We start from the raw sequence: 8,746 nt of genomic DNA, 5'->3' as shown, positions 1-8,746 counted from the left end.
TTCCAGAAGTCCTGTGTTCAATTCCCAGCAACCACATGGTGGCTCACAACCATCTGGAGTAGGATTTGATGCCCTCTTCTTATGTGTCTGAAGATATCCACAGTGTACTCATATACATAAAATACATCTTTAAAAAAGAAAAAACAGAATTCACAATTCACTTCCTTTCTTTCAAGCACTTTTGAGTTGCTGCTCCACAGGCAGAGGCGATTGGCAGAGCCATGCATGCCTGCTGAAGTCCCTGTCCCACAGAGTAAAAGGATGGTCCTGGAAGAGTGAGCGGAAATGGATATCAGTAAGGGTTAAGGGGCCCAGGTGTCAGTAGCTGACTCCAGACTTCAGCCCTGGAATGTGCTTTACCCTGCAGCATGGCAGAGAGCCCACACTTCCTTAGAAACCTGGGTGCAGAGGAAGCCTGCACAGCAGCAAGCTGACTCTCCGTGCTGGCCTCACTTCCCATGCACCTGGGCACAGCAGGTACAGAAGGTTTGAGGCCACCAGGTAGTTGAGCCGTCCCACACCTGCATCCTGCCTCTCTCAGACAGAAGCAACGGCTGACAGTTCCTGTTTTGCTCCAGCCCAGAATACTCACCTGTCAGATCCACATGGCCCCACCTAACAGCCAGGAGAGGGAGGCATTTCCAAAATGTTTGGGGCACTGTATAGTCCATGGCTGTCCTAGAAGGTACAGCCCTCAAGGCCCAGAGCTCAGGATATGTCCTCTGGATTTCGCCATCCTCAAGATGGCCTTGACTGTGCAAAAGGCAAAGTTTCCTCATAGCCTGAAAACATTCTGGAGCTAAGGCCACGAGGGTGGCAGGCACAGTTATCGTACAGCTGTGTCTTTATGTTGGGAGTGCTGCGGAAGTCACTAAGATACATAGAAACCATGAGGGCCAATGAGCACAGCCATTCCGAGTCACATTTCCTTATTTCAGTATTTCTGACATCTGCTTGCCAAGGAAGGGGGAAATGGACAGAGCTCTTGCCAGTTCAGCACAATGAAAACACAATTAAACTTTACCAGAAACCGCCAAATCAGAACTACATTGAAAATACAAAAGGTGTACAGCACCCTTGATTGTTGTCGATAATCTCATGTTCCATGGAAATGAGAGGGATAGCTATTCTCAGTAAATGTGCAATTTGGATGGGGGGAAGCCAGAACTGGCACAAACCCCATTTCTACCAGTTGATTTTCAGGTGTTTCTAAAGTAAGATAGAGCAACGGTGATTTGAGAGCTCCGAGAACACAAGCCATTTGGAAAAAGATGGCACATAAAGAGCAAACACCTGCCACTGGCAGCAGCCTCTCAGGCGCAGCGGGGACTGAGGTTCCACATCAAGAGCCTGAAAGGCTTTGCTCTGCTGAGCCAAGGCACAGCTCTCATTGCCTAGAGCTAGGGACACAACTCGGGTGCAGTGGTTTGAATGAGAGTGGCTCCCAGAGGCTCAAGTCTGAACACTTGGTCCCCACTTGGTGCACTGTTTAGGAAGTAGAGCCTTGTTGGAGGTGTGCTCCTGGGCCTTGAGGCTTCAACGCCCATGCTAGGCTCAGTCTTCCTCAGTCTTCCTCTGCCTGCTGATCAGGATATAAGCTCCTAGCTACTGTCCCAGTGCCATGCCTGCCCACCTGCCACGCTCCCTGCCATGATGATCATGGACTAATCCTCTGAAACTTTCAGCAAGCCCTCAAATAAATGCTTTCTTTCTTAAGTCGCCTTGGTCATTGTATCTCTTCACAGCAACTGAACAGTAACTGAGGCACCAGGTATGTGACACAGGAAGACCACAAGGGCACTGGTTAGAGCAGCACGCTTTCTGGGACCTCGTCACTGTTCCACTATTAACTTCTGACTTTGGAGAAGAACCTCAGGGTCCACAGACACCCACAGAACCCAGCCCCCAATCGAGGCAAGAGCCCTGTGCCTCACTTCTGCTCATGGGATAAGATGGAACAAGTCCAGCCACCTACAGTCACCTACAGTCAAGGCCACACTTCTGAACAGCACTATCCCACTCTGCAACCAAAACTTGGACGTATTTATACTTGGACATATTTATACGTGGACTTTATCTGGTAATAACCTTAAGCTACCTGCATGGTGCTCTCAGACCACGTGACACCCTTTACTTCCTGGTTCTTGCTTGTCTTTCAACAGTGATGGCTCTCAGGGTTTGTCTTATGGCTTTTGGTTTAGTGATGGTTGGTGGAGAGAAAGGGGGCTGATTGCTTCTCTTCTGGAATCCAGTCTGGTTTCAGAACGATTGCTGGTTTTACATATCCCAGTCTGAAAAAATTGCATGTACCAATTGTTCTCTTTCTTTCATGACACGGTATTTGAAGTTCCGCAGAATGTTCCAAGTTCTGATTTTATCTGATTAGCTCTTTCTGATGTCCCGTGTTCTATTCCTCCATTTGTCACATCCTTGTGTAATGTTTAGGGCAGCATTTAATAAAACACGAGAGGGTCCGGGGCTGTAGCTGAGGTTCAAGGTCATCCTCAGCTACAAGCAAGCTTGGGGCCTCACCTACCTTCGCTGTGCTGACGCCTGGCGGCTTAGCACATGTTCTCGGTACTGTGTCTGGATCTTACTAAGCTCCACAGCTGCTCCTTCTCCTGCCGCTGTCCCAAGACAACACTGATGCCAAAGCCATGTTAAACTGTATGAGGCAGCACAAGTGTCAGGGGCCGTCTTGGGTAGGGAGGACGGGTAGGACTGCCGAGGCGGCAGTGGCCAGACTACAATTCTCCCAGGTAGACTCTGCTTTGGTTTAGGATTATTTTGTTTGCTTGAGTTTTGTTGCTGTTTGGGGACAGGATAGCTTCTTGCTGAGCAGACTGGGGAGCCCTTGGACTGCACATCTTCCGGCCTGTCTCTCAATGCTGGGATGACAGGTGGGCTCTACCATGCCCAGAGTCATTTTGCTTTTAAGAGGGAAAGAGCCCCTACAGATACAAATGGTCACTGGCATGGAGGACCAGGGGCAAGAAGAGGAGGCTAGACTAAGAAAGAGTAAGACAATACTGTGGAGGATATATCACGGAGGACCTGCATGCCATAAGGCTGTCAGCTCAAGATATGACAGATGGTTCAAGGGGCAGAAACCCAAAGCTTGAGAGGAACTTGCCCAAAGGTGGCTAGTGACCTAATGGAGTGGAAGAGAAGCCTTAGGGATGAGGAGAGGAGAAAGTTTGTGCTTCAGGGACCTTAGAAACAAGCAGAAACGCAGGGAGGTCCTATATGAGGAGGCCAGAGAGGAAAACTGAGTTCCCTCTACAAGGCTGGGGCCCTAAGATCCTGCACACAGCAGAGGTGGGCACTTCATTCCAGGGTTCTCAGTGAAAACAAGAGAACTGATGGAATGCGGGAAGGACAAAGAGCTGGGCCGGCTGGCTTAGAACCACAGAACTCTGTGTCTGGAAATAGAAGGGAAAGTGAGATAAAAAATGGGCCAGGGCTAGACTAAGGGACATGGCTAACTGCCCGGGGAGTCAGAGAAGCAAAGCCCCAGATGGCATGGGCGCCCTATGACACCACACAATCACTCAGTCTCCAAAATGGCCACTGCCTCCATGAGGACATGAAGGCAGAGCAGGCACACACTGCAATGCCAGGTCAGCTTTCTCACCTGTGTGCTCCATGCCCTCAAGTTGCTCCAAGCCAGGGGCTCCTTGCTAGGACCTTGTCCTCCCGTGGCTTTACAGCTGAGAGCTTTTTACCCCAGACACACATGCTTTCACATCCAGAGAGACTAGGGGATGGAGTGAGGGACAGCCCCTGGGTCCTCCTTTAAACCATTCCTCATTCTTACCAGCTGTATTCACTACAGAGCATTTTACACTTCTTGCCTTCTCTTAGCATTTATGCTACAATCAACCGTAACTTCACCATAAAACCATAAACTAAAAGCTATGCTGCCTCGTGGAGGACTCTTCCTCAGATGAGCGGCTTTTCCCCGAGACAGCTGGAGCGACCAGTGCAGAGGAAAGTGGGATTTGGAGAGAGAGAATCCATCACTGAAGTAACTGATCTGGTCCCTGGAGGGAGAGAATGAAAGGACATCAGGGGACTCAGATCTCAGTAACAACAGAAGGTGCTGGACTGGGGGTGCTAATGAGGGCCAGAGGACATGGCAGTAAGGAACACATGAGAAACTGTTCTGAAGGCCTGAGCAAGGGAAAAAGAGACAAGCTAGTCACGCAAAGCTGTTTCCTTCTGAATTAGGCTGGGCACTCTGGTGCAAGCCTGACATCTCAGCAGCTGAGGAAGGAGGATCAGGAGTTCAAGGCCAGCACTGGCTCCGCAGCAAATTAAAGTCAGCTCTAGCTACATGAGATTCTGCCTCAAATAAAGAGAGTGAGCTCAGAGGGTACAAGCACACTAGAAATAAATCAGAGTAATCCCTGAGACCTGCCTCGAAAGCGCCACTGAGAACGTGAACGGGAAGGACAGAGTCTGTGAGGAACTGAGGAGAGAAGAGGACTGCAGAGGACAGGCCCTAGAGATCATTTACTGTGGCGCACGAGGAGTAGCTGAGAGCAGCAAGTTACTATGTCCTCTTTGGTGTCCCCCTCTCCATTCTTGATGGCCCCAGCAGTGCCTTCAAAGAAAGAGAGCAGGGAATCCCCGTGTGGAGCCTTTCAGCCCCAGATCCCCTCACACCTAATGCCCACCACCTGTCCACAACAGGACAAGTGATTTCCACCAGTTCTTGTATGTCAATGACCTGCTCTCTGTGGGTCAGCTCCTGCCACACAGGCAGGTTTCCCCTCCCAGATTTGCTTTTTGTCACTCATTATCAATGGCCGTGCTAGAAAGTAAACACTGCCCCAGAACTGAATCCTCACACCTCGCTTTTGCAGGGATAGTGTGTGCTTGTTGAATGGCTTGGGGTTTGAGCTTAAGCATGTCTACAGGGTTACTACCCCAACATCAGTCCCTCTGCCTCGGTCTCTGTGTTGTGACCCTCTGGCAGCCCACCCTAGTCTGAGTCTCTCTATAGGTGTCACTGGCAGATGCTCTTCTGCCCTCTGAATCAGCAAAGCACATCAGAAAGGTTGAGGGTCAGACAAGTGGCTGAGGCACTAATAACCAGTTCTAGAATGGGAACCTGCCTGGGCCGCCCTTCCGGCTCAAGACCTCAATCCCCTTAATCTAAGGGCAAGTTCTCTGGCCACAGAGGTCCTTGAGCAGCACCACAGCACCACCATCAGGACACCTGAGGAACTGCTGTGCCTACAACTGATTAACCTGGAGCAGATCATCGCTTGGCTTGTCCTGTGTCATCTGATGAACCTGCAACAGAAAACAAATCAGACACTACTCTATCAGGTGTGGGGCAGAGCAGGCCAGAGATTATAGCCTCAGTTCCATCGTCAATAACAGGAGGCCTTGAAAGACTGATAATGCTCCCTGCACATCTCCACATCCCCTGAAGCAACTTAAGTAAAACGAAATCTGTCAGTACATAGCAAGAAGCAAAAGGGTACTTTCCCACTCAAAGCTAGTTCTAGCTGCCCAGTTCTGAAGGCCTGAGCAAGGGAAAAAGAGACAAGCTAGTCACGCAAAGCTGTTTCCTTCTGAATTAGCCAGAGCAAGGAATAAAATCAGGTTTAAGGTATAAAACACACTTTTCCTATCTAAAATATCTAGTTCACATCTGTTCCACCTAGAGTAACTCGAAAAAGTAGTTTTGAAAACTAAATGTGTGATATGGTGAGGTCCGGTATATTGTGGGGCTCCCTGTTAAGCCAGTACTAGGGATACTGTACAGGAGCATCGTGGTAAATTCAAGGCCAGTGTACACCTCACAAGGGAGAGCAAGACAATCCTGGACTACATCAGACCTTAACAAAAATGAAAGGGGAGAGAAATTTCTTATGGGTTATCCTTAAAATCATTTTCAAAAGTCTACATTCTGACTGAATGAAACAAGGGTACAAGGAGACTTTACAAAATGAATTCTACAGTCAGTGAGAAAAAATAGTCTAAATAAGAAACAGACTATTATGTAAACAAATTTTACAGAATAAACTTAAATAGGTAATGTAAAAAAATACACTCTGAGCAATTAAATTAAAAAGAAAATGATATGGCTCCCTTATCAAAGAATCAATAAAAATTAATGTTGTGGGACTATAGTGATGGTTCAGCAGTTAAAAGTACTAGCTATTCATCCAAAAGATCTGGGTTCTGCTCATAGCACTTACACGGCTGCTTATAACCATCTGTCACTCCAGTTCTAGAGAATCCAGTGTCCTCTTCTGGACTCCTTGGGGACCAGTCATATACAAGGTATACACACATATATACAGGCAAAACACTTCATAAAGTAGAAAAAAGTAAATCTTTTTAAAATATCCTGTAACACCATTAAAAACAGAAACAAAAAACTCTTAAATATTGTTGTGGATGGATGTAGCTCCACTGCCTGCCATGTAGAGCCCGTGTTCAAACTCAGGACCATATGAATCAAGTGTGGTGGTGCATGACTGTTAGAATCTCTGAACTCAGGAAGTAGAAGAAAGTCTCAGGTCGTCCTCAACAACACTGCAAGTTCAAGGCCGGCCTGAGCTACAAGATATTTTGTCTCAAAATAATGATGGTGATGGTGGAGACTGATTTGAGACCAATAAACTAATCTAACCTTTCTCAGAGTATTTGAACAAGAGCAGAGCACTGTTAAGAATCATCAGAGCACCACTGAGGTCACATGAAGGCCTTTATTGTAAGCACCTCTTCAGTGTTTACGTTTCCTTTAAACAAGCTAAGATGCTGGGACCAGGGTGCTTTGATTCCGACAGCTATTAGTCCCTTTCCTAGTACCCAGCTGGCTTGAGAACCAAGCAGCCAACCCAATCCTGTTTATGGCAGTAACCTACCTCTCATGGACTACACTCCTTGAGGTAGGTACACTGCAATCACACTTGCTTGTTGCACGCGACTCTGGCTCCAGAAGGAACTATGTCTGTTACATCAAACACTGCAATGAACTTTTCCCGTGAGGTTGGGTGAGGTTTAGCAGTTAGGTCAGTTGGTGAGCACCTCTCCTGGTAGCCAGAGAAGGCCTGTGACTGGTACAAATATACCTGCCACAACTTTTCCTGGCTAAACAAACAGGGCAGGCTATTCAGGTGACTTTGAGTCATCCCCAAACACCCTTCTGTGTTGCACCCTAGTGTTACAACAATGAACACGAGGTCCAACCGAGGGCCCCTTGTAAGCAGGCTCTGAGACAAGATCTCATGTAGTCCACGCTGGCCTCAAGCCCACTGAGAATGACTGACCTTGAACTCCTGATCCTTCTGCTTCTACTTCCCAAGTACTGGGATTGCAGGCGTGTACCAACATACCTAGCTCAAGCAATCTTTTCTTGCTGGCTTTTGGTATTGTTAGTAAAAGAACAGGCTGAGCCGGTAACGTAGGAGATGCAAGCAGAGGCAGGGCAGCAGTGATGGCAAAGACGGTCACAATAACAGCAGCCACAGCAGCAATGAAGGGTAGCTAAAGCCTCCTGGAAATTGACCTGGGTGGGAAGTAGAGAGTGCAGAGATGACAAAGTCAGCACAGAGCTGAAAAGGAAGAACTGCAGGCCCTACACACTGACCATTTCAAAAAGCTTCCAAGGCTTAAACCACCAAGAGTCTTAAGGTCCAAGAGCCATAGTTAAGGCCAAGCACCTTAGACATACTAGGTCTGAGAGCTCCAATACTGGTTACTGTGAGAGCCAAGGCTAACAGGTGTTGAATATCACTACTTCCTGGTGCTATTGCTCATGGCTATCAGATGTGAAGGATTATACCAAGTGCTTAAAGCACACCACAGAGCTAAGCCTTCAACTTCACAACATCCAGAATTCTAAGAGTTATAAAACCCAGAGTCTCCAGCTCTCTACGGTTGACGCCATAAACTTCTGGGTCTAGTCCCATGGGGCACTCAAGGGCTGGTGACTGCCAGCACCAGAATTGCCTACTGTACTAGCTGGTTTTGTGTGTCAACTTGACACAGGCTGGAGTTATCACAGGAAATGCCTCCATGAGATCCAGCTGTAAGGCATTTTCTCAAATAGTGATCAAGGGGGGAGAGCCCCTTATCCCTGGGCTGGCAGTCTTGGGTTCTATAAGAAAACAAGCTGAGCAAGCCAGAGGAAGCAAGCCAGCAAGTAACATCCCTCCATGGCCTCTGCATCAGCTCCTGCTTCCTAACCTGCTTGAATTGCAGTCCTGACTTCCTTTGGTGATGAACAGCAGTATGGAAGTGTAAGCTGAATAAACCCATTCCTCCCCAACTTGCTTCTTGGTCAGGGTGTTTGTACAGGAATAGAAACCCTGACTAAGACACCTACCCACAATTCCTATCTGTTAAACAAGTCAGATGGTGACAGATTCACTTGGAGAAAATCAACGTGTATACTTTCGAGAGGGTAAGTTGGCAACATGCACAAAAGTCTGTTAAAACTGATATGGCTTTCAAGTCAGGGTAACTGGCGGTACTTACCTTTACCCAAAATGTTAGGAGACTGAGGCAGGAGGACTGAGCTCAAGGTCAGCCTGGGCTGTAGAATAAGATCCTGTCTCAAAATACAAGACAGTACTCTAAAATAAATAAACAAACAGCTCATGAGAATGTGTCTTAGTAGGCAGGCAGTGGTGGTGCACGCCTTTAATCCCAGCACTTGGGAGGCAGAGGCAGGCGGATTTCTGAGTTTGAGGCCAGCCTGGTCTACAGAGTGAGTTCCAGG

Source organism: Mus caroli, chromosome 8, assembly GCF_900094665.2.
Source record: "Mus caroli chromosome 8, CAROLI_EIJ_v1.1, whole genome shotgun sequence".
NCBI classification, from domain to species: Eukaryota; Metazoa; Chordata; class Mammalia; order Rodentia; family Muridae; genus Mus; species Mus caroli.
This window is presented reverse-complemented; position numbering follows the sequence as displayed.